The 15,605-nt window shown below is 33.9% G+C and overlaps 1 protein-coding gene and 1 pseudogene across 2 annotated transcripts in view; both read left to right on the forward strand.

The window, feature by feature from the left end:
• Window positions 1–685, forward strand: part of LOC143223832 (serine proteinase stubble-like) — a 21,039-nt gene extending 20,354 nt beyond the window's left edge. Inside the window, exon 8 of the mRNA XM_076452315.1 lies at window positions 584–685. The gene's annotated coding sequence lies outside the window, so the exon portion shown is untranslated. The remainder of the gene's footprint in view (window positions 1–583) is intronic.
• Window positions 584–13,717, forward strand: LOC143223834 (serine proteinase stubble-like; annotated as a pseudogene). Its single transcript, XR_013013172.1, has 8 exons — window positions 584–685; window positions 2,491–2,624; window positions 6,136–6,360; window positions 7,984–8,060; window positions 8,470–8,570; window positions 9,179–9,447; window positions 11,001–11,158; window positions 13,194–13,717. The product of XR_013013172.1 is annotated as a serine proteinase stubble-like (transcript).
• Window positions 13,718–15,605: the final 1,888 nt, after the last annotated feature.

Here is a 15,605-nt window from a genome sequence, read left to right on the forward strand (position 1 = left end):
GAATATGCGATATAGAATATGTTTAATTAGCCCCCTCATAATGAATATTCGACATAGAATATGTTTAGTTAGCCCCCTCTCACAAGAAATATTCGACATAGAATATGTTTAATTAGCCCCCCTCACAAGGAATATTCCACATAGTATATGTTTAGTTAGCTCCCCACAAGGAATATTCGACATAGAATATGTTTAGTTAGCCCCCCTCTCAAGGAATATTGTCAGTATTTGTTTCTTGAGCAAATTAGAGCGAAGCTCATGAAGTTAGTTAAATATATGGCATTATTTACGGTATCTGGCTAGATTTCTTTTCCGGAATTCGCAGAGAAATCTTTACTTCCTGAAAGATATAATACGTCATACATTTTCAAAGTCCTTATATGTAGGAATCTGACGTGAACTCTTCGGCCTTTTCACTGACAAACTTTTGTATACTTGCTACAAGTTTGTTAAAGAGAAAAATAAATGATTGTCTTATGTCATAACTGAAATATTTCTTGGAATAACTAACCAAATTTGACGCCGCAAGTTGTGAAAACGACCCAATTTGCCGTTACCTATATAATTATTTCTTTTCATACAGAGTTATTTATTTCACTTTGGATCGGTCGTATTAACGTGTACAGAGGCCTAAGAAAACCGTGGATGTAATTTCTAAGACTAAAATATCTACTTAGTTATTCTTGTAAGTATTGGATTTTGAGCAAGTATCAATCTTGTATATTACTGACAACTTTGGATTGAGTAAGATATTAGTGTTATTAATAAAGTATGTGTATAATTCTATGTCATGAATGGTGTACATTCTTGGTGTACATGTGACGCTACTATTGTCATTAACAGCCTTGCACCGAGTAAGAATATCCTTGGATATCAGTGTTATTACAACAGCTACTTGGTGCACACATGACGTCATTATTGTCACTAGCAGGTTTTGATTGAGATATAAAGTTTTCACCGTGTTGCAAATGACAGATAATTAATCCAATGTTGATATCGATGAGACAGAATATGAAAAGTTGAAATCTGGGGGTATGTAACCAATATTCCTAGTTCTGTTGTTAAGAGGGTGTTTCGTAATAAGTGGAAGAGATGATTGGTGTTTACCTCCAGTAATCTACTTTAGAAATGTTAAGAGAAGAATGTGGCTTAACAGACACAGCAGGACGTAAGTTGATTTAACCAGGTTACAAAGTCACGTAGGACAGTCTAGCTAGTGGTCAAATAGATAGATTTAATTACGGTCCGTCGAAAATGGTGCATTTTAAAGATTGCTTATGGTAATCCTAAAGAAACGTTTCTCGTCTTTGTTCGTAGGATATTTAATGAATATTTGTTTATCATCTATACCCCTTGTATTACCACTTTTTAACTAGTGTAAGTAATTATTAGATATTTCTAAAATTATTACCTATTCCTAGCATTATTACTTATGATTATACTTTAACTACCGTAGAATTACTAAATAAACTTACTTAAAGTCAGTAAATAAACTAATTTAAACTCATCAAATAAACTAATTTAAACTCATTAAATAAACTACTTTAAGTCAGTAAATAAACTAACTTTAAGTCATTAAATAAACTACTTTAAAGTCAGTAAATAAACTAACTTTAAGTCATTAAATAAACTACTTTAAAGTCAGTAAATAACTAACTTTAAGTCATTAAATAAACTACTATAAAGTCAGTAAATAAACTACTATAAAGTCAGTAAATAAACTAACTTTAAGTCATTAAATAAACTACTTTAAAGACAGTAAATAAACTAACTTAATATCAGTAAATAAACTACTATAAAGTCAGTAAGTAAACTAACTTTAAGTCATTAAATAAACTACTATAAAGTCAGTAAATAAACTAACTTTAAGTCATTAAATAAACTACTTTAAAGTCAGTAAATAAACTAACTTAAAGTCATTAAATAAACTAATTTAAACTCATTAAATAAACTACTTTAAGTCAGTAAATAAACTAACTTTAAGTCATTAAATAAACTACTTCAAAGTCAGTAAATAAACTACTATAAAGTCAGTAAATAAACTAACTTTAAGTCATTAAATAAACTACTTTAAAGACAGTAAATAAACTAACTTAATATCAGTAAATAAACTACTATAAAGTCAGTAAGTAAACTAACTTAAAGTCATTAAATAAACTACTATAAAGTCAGTAAATAAACTAACTTTAAGTCATTAAATAAACTACTTTAAAGTCAGTAAATAAACTAACTTAATATCAGTAAATAAACTACTATAAAGTCAGTAAATAAACCAACTTTAAGTCATTAAATAAACTACTTTAAGTCAGTAAATAAACTAACTTTAACGTCAGTAAAAAAACTACCTCAAAGTCATTACACAACTAACGTAATGTCAGAATCTTCATCAAAAGGTCATGAACAATATTTCGGTTCTACAATGGTAATAATTCCAATGAAATGAATGTATATGTAACACATTTACACCTACTGGCCACTGTTTCTTTACAGAATAATGAAGCATCTTTTACTAGGACTGTTCATCTTCTGTTGTAAACCCCAAGCTACGATCACTGATGTTGGGCGGAACGTAACATCTAACGTTCCGGACGCGAGACTGTACAACTTTATTCGCCACGTCTTAAGTGAGTACTCAGCGACCTAGTTAAACATCTTCGATAAGTTGAATAAGTTACGTTAATACACCGTAAAGAGATAGTGGAACTATATAACACACTTCTTTAAGTTAAGTTAGTACACCATGAAGAGGTAGTGAAAGTATATAACACACTTCTTTAAGTTAAGTTAATACACCATGAAGAGGTAGTGAAACTATACAACACACTTCTTTAAGTTAAGTTAATACACCATGAAGACGTAGTGGAACTATATAACACACTTCTTTAAGTTAAGTTAATATACCATGAAGAGGTAGTGGAACTATATAACACACTTCTTTAAGTTACGTTAATACACCATGAAGAAGTAGGGAAACTATATAACACACTTCTTTAAGTTAAGTTAATATACCATGAAGAGGTAGTGGAACTATATAACACACTTCTTTAAGTTAAGTTAATATACCATGAAGAGGTAGTGAAACTATATAACACACTTCTTTAAGTTAAGTTAATACACCATGAAGAGGTAGTGAAACTATATAACACACTTCTTTAAGTTAAGTTAGTACACCATGAAGAGGTAGTGAAACTATACAACACACTTCTTTAAGTCAAGTTAATACACCATGAAGAGGTAGTGAAAGTATATAACACACTTCTTTAAGTTAAGTTAATACACCATGAAGAGGTAATGAAACTATATAACACACTTCTTTAAGTTAAGTTAATACACCATGAAGAGGTAGTGGAACTATACAACACACTTCTTTAAGTTAAGTTAATACACCATGAAGAGGTAGTGGAACTATATAACACACTTCTTTAAGTTAAGTTAATACACCATGAAGAGGTAGTGGAACTATATAACACACTTCTTTAAGTTAAGTTAATACACCATGAAGAGGTAGTGGAACTATATAACACACTTCTTTAAGTTAAGTTAATACACCATGAAGAGGTAGTGGAACTATACAACACACTTCTTTAAGTTAAGTTAATACACCATGAAGAGGTAGTGGAGCTATACAACACACTTCTTTAAGTTAAGTTAATACACCATGAAGAGGTAGTGGAACTATACAACACACTTCTTTAAGTTAAGTTAATACACCATGAAGAGGTAGTGAAAGTATATAACACACTTCTTTAAGTTAAGTTAATACACCATGAAGAGGTAATGAAACTATATAACACACTTCTTTAAGTTAAGTTAATACACCATGAAGAGGTAGTGGAACTATACAACACCCTTCTTTAAGTTAAGTTAATACACCATGAAGAGGTAGTGGAACTATATAACACACTTCTTTAAGTTAAGTTAATACACCATGAAGATGTAGTGGAACTATATAACACACTTCTTTAAGTTAAGTTAATACACCATGAAGAGGTAGTGGAACTATATAACACACTTCTTTAAGTTAAGTTAATACACCATGAAGAGGTAGTGGAACTATACAACACACTTCTTTAAGTTAAGTTAATACACCATGAAGAGGTAGTGGAACTATACAACACACTTCTTTAAGTTAAGTTAATACACCATGAAGAGGTAGTGGAACTATACAACACACTTCTTTAAGTTAAGTTAATACACCATGAAGAGGTAGTGGAACTATATAACACACTTCTTTAAGTTAAGTTAATACACCATGAAGAGGTAGTGGAACTATATAACACACTTCTTTAAGTTAAGTTAATACACCATGAAGAGGTAGTGGAACTATATAACACACTTCTTTAAGTTAAGTTAATATACCATGAAGAGGTAGTGGAACTATACAACACACTTCTTTAAGTTAAGTTAATACACCATGAAGAGGTAGTGGAGCTATACAACACACTTCTTTAAGTTAAGTTAATACACCATGAAGAGGTAGTGGAACTATACAACACACTTCTTTAAGTTAAGTTAATACACCATGAAGAGGTAGTGAAAGTATATAACACACTTCTTTAAGTTAAGTTAATACACCATGAAGAGGTAATGAAACTATATAACACACTTCTTTAAGTTAAGTTAATACACCATGAAGAGGTAGTGGAACTATACAACACCCTTCTTTAAGTTAAGTTAATACACCATGAAGAGGTAGTGGAACTATATAACACACTTCTTTAAGTTAAGTTAATACACCATGAAGAGGTAGTGGAACTATATAACACACTTCTTTAAGTTAAGTTAATACACCATGAAGAGGTAGTGGAACTATATAACACACTTCTTTAAGTTAAGTTAATACACCATGAAGAGGTAGTGGAACTATACAACACACTTCTTTAAGTTAAGTTAATACACCATGAAGAGGTAGTGGAACTATACAACACACTTCTTTAAGTTAAGTTAATACACCATGAAGAGGTAGTGGAACTATACAACACACTTCTTTAAGTTAAGTTAATACACCATGAAGAGGTAGTGGAACTATATAACACACTTCTTTAAGTTAAGTTAATACACCATGAAGAGGTAGTGGAACTATATAACACACTTCTTTAAGTTAAGTTAATACACCATGAAGAGGTAGTGGAACTATATAACACACTTCTTTAAGTTAAGTTAATATACCATGAAGAGGTAGTGGAACTATATAACACACTTCTTTAAGTTAAGTTAATACACCATGAAGAGGTAGTGGAACTATATAACACTTCTTTAAGTTAAGTTAGTACACCATGAAGAGGTAGTGAAAGTATATAACACACTTCTTTAAGTTAAGTTAGTACACCATGAAGAGGTAGTGAAAGTATATAACACACTTCTTTAAGTTAAGTTAATACACCATGAAGAGGTAGTGGAACTATATAACACACTTCTTTAAGTTAAGTTAGTACACCATGAAGAGGTAGTGAAAGTATATAACACACTTCTTTAAGTTAAGTTAGTACACCATGAAGAGATAGTGGAACTATATAACACACTTCTTTAAGTTAAGTTAATATACCATGAAGAGGTAGTGGAACTATATAACACACTTCTTTAAGTTACGTTAATACACCATGAAGAGGTAGTGAAACTATATAACACACTTCTTTAAGTTAAGTTAATATACCATGAAGAGGTAGTGGAACTATATAACACACTTCTTTAAGTTAAGTTAATATACCATGAAGAGGTAGTGGAACTATATAACACACTTCTTTAAGTTAAGTTAGTACAGCATGAACAGGTGTATATAACACAATTCTTAAAGTTAAGTTAGTACACCATGAACAGGTGTAATCTCATAGGACAAACACTACAAAATGTTACATAAATAAAACCACACATACTGAACATTTGGATATATTTCAGCATCCAAATACATCTACGACTCACATATTCTAATGTATTCAGTGAGTAATTTTAATAAACTAACGACTGAAATATTTTAAATGTGTACTTTATAGTGAATATAATGGTTTTTAAGCTTCCAAAATCTGATATAAATCTATTGTTATAGACACATTTTGTTTGGACTTAGTGTTTGATTTAATCAATAAACTTAATCTCCTCGCTTATTAAGCTTCTTTAACAAAGTGTATGTTTTATCAGAACTTCCACAGAAGTGTTTTTATCAGGGCAAAACGTATGGCTGCGACTTTGGACTCAACTGTTTATATCACAAGAATCAAGCTTTAGACTTGTGTAAAGGCGGAATCATTTGGAGTTGTTGTGTTCCCTTGGTGGATGAAAGACAGGCCAGCCACCTATCGGACTTCACTAAGCCTGATGCTGTGGGAAACATTTCAAACACGTCAGATGGTCCAAGGGACGGAGGTAAAGGTGTTTGTTTCCTCTCCAGAGTTTTCCATTCTAACAATAATATACGTTTTAATATGTGTTCTAGTGTGATGAAAGGAAACATTCTAGATGTGTTTTAGGATATAACACACTCACACATATATTTATATATATACATGAAATGTTACTGTTTCTAAACGAGCTTTAAAAATTTTGTTTTTCTGTGTCACCAAAATGGAATTATTTTCTAACTTAGTAATCATACGAGCAAATAAGATAAATTTCGAGTGTAAGGAAAATTCAGGACACTATCAAAGATAGTCCAACAGATAATATACAGGACACTATCAAAGATAGTCCAACAGATAATATACAGGACACTATCAAAGATAGTCCAACAGATAATATACAGGACACTATCAAAGATAGTCCAACAGATAATATACAGGACACTATCAAAGATAGTCCAACAGATAATATACAGGACATTGTCAAAGATAGTCCAACAGATAATATAACTTCATTGTGAATACAAACTGGATCAGACGTCAGCTTTACACCGAGGAATATAACTATCGGCGACTGTCAAAGTCACTGTGCTGGACGTTTGTACATATAAAGCTGTCACTGTACCGGGTGTTTGTATATATAAAGCTGTCACTGTGCTGGGCGTTTGTACATATAAAGCTGTCACTGCGCTGGACGTTTGTACATATAAAGCTGTCACTGTACTGGGAGTTTGTACATATAAAGCTGTCACTGTGCTGGGCGTTTGTACATATAAAGCTGTCACTGTGCTGGGCGTTTGTACATATAAAAGCTTTCACTGTACTGGGTGTTTGTACATATAAAGCTGTCACTGTACTGGGTGTTTGTACATATAAAGCTTTCACTGTACTGGGTGTTTGTACATATAAAGCTGTCACTGTACTGGGTGTTTGTACATATAAAAGCTGTCACTGTACCGGGTGTTTGTACATATAAAAGCTTTCACTGTACTGGGTGTTTGTACATATAAAGCTTTCACTGTACTGGGTGTTTGTACATATAAAGCTGTCACTGTACTGGGTGTTTGTACATATAAAAGCTGTCACTTTACCGGGTGTTTGTACATATAAAAGCTTTCACTGTACTGGGTGTTTGTACATATAAAGCTGTCACTGTACTGGGAGTTTGTACATATAAAAGCTTTCACTGTACTGAATGTTTGTACATATAAAAACTATCACTGTACTGGGTGTTTGTAGCTGGATTCCAGGCTAACCGGATGAAATATTCCAATCAGAAAACATTTTGGGACGACCCCACTGATACAATAGACACTGACGTAAGATAAGAACTTTACAAAGTTTACAGTTCTTGGAAGAACTTATAAAAAATGAAAAATATTTATTCAATTAAGTTGTTCCTTTTAGCTGGAATGTTACACAATTCACGTGTATCATTGACGTGTACAACATTCCACATTTAAGTTTATTGACCTGTCTAAACCAGAACAAAAGAAGTTCACTCAAGGTCCATCATGTTAATAAATTATTTTAGTTTTTGTTTCAACTGCGGTTTTCTAGTTGTCTTCAGGTTTAATGGATTCATCAGTAAAACGCTGCGAATCATGTTTATAAAACTAACTAATATATTGGGTTCTCTGTAATTTTTCAGAGTGTGGAAAAATTTATCTGCGTGGACCAAAAGTGGCTCTCGGAGAAAATACGAAGTTTGGAGAAGTCCCTTGGCAGGTAAGTCTGTACAGTCCAGTTAGTCCAGAATAGTGTTGAATGTTATAGTTTATGAGTACTTTACTACAGATTGCAACGATAAAGGATAAGATATTTAAAAATAATTCACTCTGGGCTAAACAGCAGACATAATACGTCACAAGAGGGTCTTTAAAAATATCTTAGAAAGGAGAACTGGGAACAAGTGTTAACATTATGTATCATCCAGATGAAACTATAAACTGAAAGCGTTAATAAAACTGTTATTGTATTTTATACAGAACAAACAAAGTTCTCACAGACAGAGATTCAGAGTTGTCATTCGAATGGGTCATAACAGAGGGCGTTAGATGATTAATATTTAGGTTTTTGTGTTGAAGTAACAGCTTCAATAACGTGAACGTTATGTTTGAAATTTTTGTTTGTTTAGGCAGCGATTCTGAAGAAAAAGTATTTATCGAAACGTCTTTTGTGTGGCGGAGCTCTGATTCATAAAAAGTGGGTGGTGACTGCTGCACACTGCGTCTACAGGTGGGTGTATCGTCTACAGGTGGGTGTATCATTAGCAATGAATTAACACTGTGTATTGATTAATAATAAGTTATCCACGTATTTTACTAAGAACTAATTATGTCTATGCTTGAGTAAAGAATCACATTATTCCAGTGTAATCACAGGTACGATATTTATATACATTAACCGAATTTTACCGAAGAAGACAAACCAACATTTCGTGGAAACATACCATATGTTTTTCCTGCAATAATACTTATTTATGTTTATAAATCGTTGTCTGCCTGCGTATTGTTTATTATAAATATATCGGCTTAGGAACCAGCTGTGTCTATACTGGATTGATAAATAAATATGGATATACTGGATTAGCAATAAACTGTATTTATACTGGATTAGCAATAAACTGTATTTATACTGGATTACAACTAATAACATCCATATTAGCTATTAGCATGCAGTGTTAAACGTATAAATTACTGCACAAGTCATAAAACATACAGTATATTGGTATTGTCTGCTCCGTGAGGTTTACAATGAAAAACTCGCAGGTATCATTCAGATCTATTCCAAGTGTTTTAAAGACAGATTGGGACTTCACGCTGTTGTTCATTTGCTTTTACTAGAGTTCCAACGAACGCCCTGATCGTGAGACTTGGAGAACACGATATTCGAAACCAAAATGAGTATCTTCGGCATGCTGAATACGATGTTCAAAGAAAGACTGTTTATTCAGGTTACATCCCTGGTACTTTCCAAGGAGACATAGCCCTTCTAGAACTTTCTGAGACGGTGAAAATAAAGCGACATATTATACCAGTGTGTCTTCCTCGATTTGGACAGAACTTTACAGGAAGCCTGGGAACCGTCAGTGGATGGGGTCGTAAAGCACATGGTAAATAATAGTTCAATAACCAAGTCACTTTTCAACCTAATCACATGTGTTATTCGAAATGTACATGTAGAAGCTGTTAACAGTTTCACTAAACGAGCAACTAGACTTAATGTTTACAACTGTACATATGATCCTTCAAACTATGACAACCAAATTAGTGAATGTGTTATTTCACATTGTAACAACATGGTTACTAGATGTGATCCTTTAACCTGTAACAACATGGTTAGTAGACAGACTACTTCCACATCGTAACAACATGGTTACTAAATGTGATCCTTTAACCTGTAACAACATGGTTAGTAGACAGACTACTTCCACATCGTAACAACATAGTTACTAAATGTGATCCTTTAACCTGTAACAACATGGTTACTAAATGTGATCCTTTAACCTATAACAACATGGTTAGTAGACAGACGACTTCCACATCGTAACAACATGGTTACTAAATGTGATCCTTTAACCTGTAACAACATGGTTACTAAATGTGATCCTTTAACCTATAACAACATAGTTAGTAGACAGACGACTTCCACATCGTAACAACATGATTACTAAATGTGATCCTTTAACCTGTAAATAACATGGTTACTAAATGTGATCCTTTAACCGGTAACAACATGGTTACTAAATGTGATCCTTTAACCTGTAACAACATGGTTACTAAATGTGATCCTTTAACCTGTAACAACATGGTTACTAAATGTGATCCTTTAACCTGTAACAACATGGTTACTAAATGTGATCCTTTAACCTGTAACAACATGGTTACTAAATGTGATCCTTTAACCTGTAAACAACATGGTTACTAAATGTGATCCTTTAACCTATAACAACATGGTTACTAAATGTGATCCTTTAACCTATAACAACATGGTTAGTAGACAGACGACTTCCACATCGTAACAACATGGTTACTAAATGTGATCCTTTAACCTGTAACAACATGGTTACTAAATGTGATCCTTTAACCTATAACAACATAGTTAGTAGACAGACGACTTCCACATCATAACAACATGATTACTAAATGTGATCCTTTAACCTGTAACAACATGGTTACTAAATATGATCCTTTAACCTGTAACAACATGGTTACTAAATGTGATCCTTTAACCGGTAGCAACATGGTTACTAAATGTGATCCTTTAACCTGTAACAACATGGTTACTAAATGTGATCCTTTAACCTGTAAATAACATGGTTACTAAATGTGATCCTTTAACCTGTAACAACATGGTTACTAAATGTGATCCTTTAACCTATAACAACATAGTTAGTAGACAGACGACTTCCACATCGTAACAACATGATTACTAAATGTGATCCTTTAACCGGTAACAACATGGTTACTAAATGTGATCCTTTAACCGGTAACAACATGGTTACTAAATGTGATCCTTTAACCTGTAACAACATGGTTACTAAATGTGATCCTTTAACCTGTAACAACATGGTTACTAAATGTGATCCTTTAACCTGTAACAACATGGTTACTAAATGTGATCCTGTAACATTGAATTGCACAACTATTTTTTTTTTAATTTCAGGTGTTCGATCCATTCCCAGTAAACTACAGAAAGCAGTACTACAGGTTATAGAAAATGTCAAATGTCAACAGTGGTACAAGAACGAGGGAAGGAGGGAAGAAATATACGAGGAAATGTTTTGTGCTGGTTATAAAGATGGGGGAAGAGATGCCTGTCAGGTAATTCTTAAAGAATATTTGACTGTTTGATGACAAAACAGAAGTACATATAAATACACTGCGATTCTTTTCTTATGAGAAAGATGGGACAAAACCTGTATCTTATGGCTCTCCTCTTTCAATCTAGAGTCACAAGATCTTGACCTTTTGTTGATAGGAGACGTGTAGTTTGCACTTCTGTTTCAGTTAGGATTACCCCGAGTCTATAGCTTCTAGATTAGGAACAGCTAGTGTATATGTGTGAAATTCAAGAAACAATTTTGAAACTGCATTGTTTGTTGAATATTAGTAAACTATGATTTATTTTTAAATTTCGCACAAAACTCCACAAGGGTTACCTGCTCCTACTTCAGGAGTGTAAGGTAGTTAGTCGTCACTTGGACCACTCTTTTACCAATGAATTGTAACGTTTATAACTTCTCTGCAATTGACAGTATGTTTGGTGCGACTAGGATCCGAACCCGCAATCCGGAGATTACGAGTCGAGCTCTTTAACCACTTGACCATACGCAAGCCTGCTTAAAGGGTAGTGTATGTCGAAAATTAGTAAATATATATTAAACATTCAGAACTTAAGAGTATATATATATTTATACACTGCTGGCCAAAACATTAAGGCTAGTGAATGTAAAAAAAATATATACATTTTACTTTGTTAGACTCAACCACTTATTTGAGTAGAGCTTCGAAAGATGAAAATAAGAAATGGGAAAATAGAAATCTTACTTAGCATTTAACAGGGAAAATGTGAAAACTATGAAATTAGCCTAAATACTAGCTGGTCAAAAGTTTAAGACCGTACTGAAACAAAGCATTAATCGGTAAACATGTAATGAAATTTAGTCATTTGCGTTCAAGCAATAGCGTTGTCAACATCTCCCACTGACATCTCCTGTGTTACATTGGGTAAAATCATGGTAAAGGCTAAAAAGTTGACAGAGTTTGAACATGGCAGAATTGTCGAGCTGCAAAAGCAAGGTCTCTCTCAACGTGACATTGGGTGTAGTAAAACTGCTGTTGTAAATTTCTTAAAAGATCCTGAGAAATACGGAACGAGAATTTCAAGTGGTTGGCCCAAAAAACTTTCGCCGGCATTGAGCGGGAGGATTCGACGGGTTGTCCGGCAAAACAGTAGCCGATCGTCGAACCAGATTAAGGCCCTTACGGACCCAGAATGCAGCTCAAGAACAATAAGACGGCATCTACGAGAGAAAGGCTTTAAAAACCGTAAAGTCTTCAAAGGCCACGCCTTCTTCCACACTACGAAACAGCTTGGTTAAACTTTGCAGAGAAGCACCAAACATGGGGCATAGAAAAGTAGAAAAAGGTTTTGTTCTCTGATGAGAAAAAAACAGCAGCTGGCTACATTGGCATGTTGGACAGAGCATCCTTATTGACTGAAGGCTCTCGCTTGTGTGGAAATGACTGACAGCGCTGCAATCCACAATGTCCGCAGGACAAAGGACTTTTTCATAGCGAATAACGTGATTATTTTGGACCATCCAGCGTGTTCGCCCGAACTGAACCCCATTGAAAATGTTTGGAGGTGGATGGCAAGGGAAGTCTATAGAAATGGACGTCAATTCCAAACAGTGCATGATCTTCGTGAAGCCATCTTCACCACTTGGAATAACATTCCAGCCAGCCTTCTGCAAACGCTTATATCGGCCATGCCAAAGCGAATATTTGAAGTTTCTCGCAATGACGGTCATGCACTCTCTACTGAGATCTCTTGTTGAGCATATCCTACCCTGTTTAGGACTTCTTTTTGGTATGATCCTAAACTTTTGACCAGCTGGTATTTAGGCTAATGTCATAGTGTTCACATTTTCCCTATTAAATGCTAAAAACGTTTTTTTTTTTTTTTTCTTATTTTCATCTTTTGAAGCTCTACTCAAATAAGTGGTTGAGTCTAACAACATAAAATGCATATTTTTTCTTTATGTTCATTGGCCTTAAGATTTTGGCCAGCAGTGTATATATACAGAAAATGTGTATCATATATTTTACTAATTTATAAGTATTTGTAATCCAGGGTGACTCTGGAGGACCTTTGACAGTCAAGGAAAATGGAACATACATACTCGCAGGCCTGGTGTCATGGGTGTGGGATGTGGTCGAGAAAACCTTCCTGGTGTTTACACCAAAATATCGTCTTTTACACCTTGGATTAGAACACACCTAGGGACATCATAACAACAAAAGATGGCTTTTTATTGAACGAATGACCTGTCATTGACAGCATTGGATTACAAAAATGTCTTATGTTCGGTTTTTCCAATGACACAAAATGTTGTGATTCATTATGAATCTTTTAATTCTTATAACGTCGACAAAAGGTATCTAAATAACACGTGAACTGATTCTTCCATAACAACGGAATGTTTGTCAGTAACACGTCTAATGAATTTGAAATAATTCTTACGTAACGACGAGACTCATTATCCTTAATGACACATGAATCAAGTTTATTGTGTAAAATCTCTGACGTAAGAAGCCACTTATTTAAAGAAATTATTTATGTATTTTAACATTAACATAAATAAATATAAATTTACTTCAGACAACCTATTATGTTACCAAGATGCTAAATTATGACGTCACATATTCAATATAAAGATTAAACCGATGTTTTGTAGTCATTCTGTTTTGGTCACTGATATCTAACCATTTGGTGTAGAGAGTGTGTGAACGTGTTTACCACATCGTGACTGATATCTAACCATTTGGTATAAAGAGTGTGTGAACATGTTTACCACATCATCACTGATATCTAATTATTTGGTGTGGAGAGTGTGTGAACGTGTTTACCACATCGTGACTGATATCTAACCATTTGGTATAAAGAGTGTGTGAACATGTTTACCACATCATCACTGATATCTAACCATTTGGTATAAAGAGTGTGTGAACATGTTTACCACATCATCACTGATATCTAACCATTTGGTATAAAGAGTGTGTGAACATGTTTACCACATCATCACTGATATCTAACCATTTGGTGTGGAGAGTGTGTGAACGTGTTTACCCCATTGTTACAGATAACTAACCATTTGGTATAAAGAGTGTGTGAACATGTTTACCACATCGTCACTGATATCTAACCATTTGGTGTGGAGAGTGTGTGAACGTGTTTACCCCATTGTTACAGATAACTAACCATTTGGTATAAAGAGTGTGTGAACATGTTTACCACATCGTCACTGGTAACTAACCATTTGGTGTGGACAGTGTGTGACGTGTTTACCACATCATCACTGATAACTAACCATTTGGTGTGGAGAGTGTGTGAACGTGTTTACCACATCGTCACTGATATCTAACCATTTGGTGTGGAGAGTGTGTGAACGTGTTTACCCCATTGTTACAGATAACTAACCATTTGGTATAAAGAGTGTGTGAACATGTAAAATACATGTTAAATTCCTTTTAACGTTCACAAAACTTTCCACATTCACAGAATCATCTGTATCAATCACAGTTTGTATTTCACTAGAATCGTCATAACAAACAATTTCTCCACAATATCCGCCATTATCAAGAATAAATCAACAATTTTGAAAGCACTTTGTTACACATTCATCTTTTACGCGTTTTATTGAATGACTTAAAAATGCAATTACATCTAACACGTCAATTTTCATGGTCATTTCAGATGCTCTCTTACAGTTGTCCATGTTTACAATAATATGTTGAGGCATCAGTGTTCTGTATTTCAATTTTATACACTGTATAATACCATTATCTAGTGGATGTAGAACTGATGTTGTACATGGAGGTAGAAAGACTAAATGAACATTTGAAAGTTTAAACAAATTATTAATTAAACAATAATTTTTTTAATATTTAAAGAATTTTTTAATTATACAAGAATTTATTAATTAAATAAGAAATTAATTTTTAATCAAAAACATTTTTCCGCCTTACTCAGTTTCTAATCCTACTTGTTGACAGCCCCCCAGTGGCCCAGTGGTGTGTCTGCGGACTTACACACAAAAAAAACGGGTTTCGATATCCGTGGTTGGCAGAGCACAGATATCCGATTGTGTAGCTTAATTCTAAACAAACCTACTTGTTGATAGCCCCTCGGTGGGCTGAGCAGATAGCCCGATGTGGCTTTGCTATAAGAAAAACACCCAAAAAACACACACTTGTTGACAGATGAGGTAGGTTCCGCCATATAGGGGGCCTTTTATAAGAGAAATCTTAAGATAATGCTGCAAACGTTTGGTACTTCCGTCTTGTACAGGTTTCCGCCCTATTACAGTTTCCGGTTTAGACAGGTTTTACTCTATAAATATTACCTCAACCACTATTGTATCTGAAACAAAGATGACGCTGTTTTGTTTACATTCAACTCAGAGCGCACCATGTGTTTGCATAAGATTTCTGTAGAGGGCGTACGTGTTTTTCTAGAAGTTTTCTTTCGGGCGATCACCGTATG

Source organism: Tachypleus tridentatus, chromosome 8 (assembly GCF_004210375.1).
Source record: "Tachypleus tridentatus isolate NWPU-2018 chromosome 8, ASM421037v1, whole genome shotgun sequence".
Taxonomy (NCBI): Eukaryota; Metazoa; Arthropoda; class Merostomata; order Xiphosura; family Limulidae; genus Tachypleus; species Tachypleus tridentatus.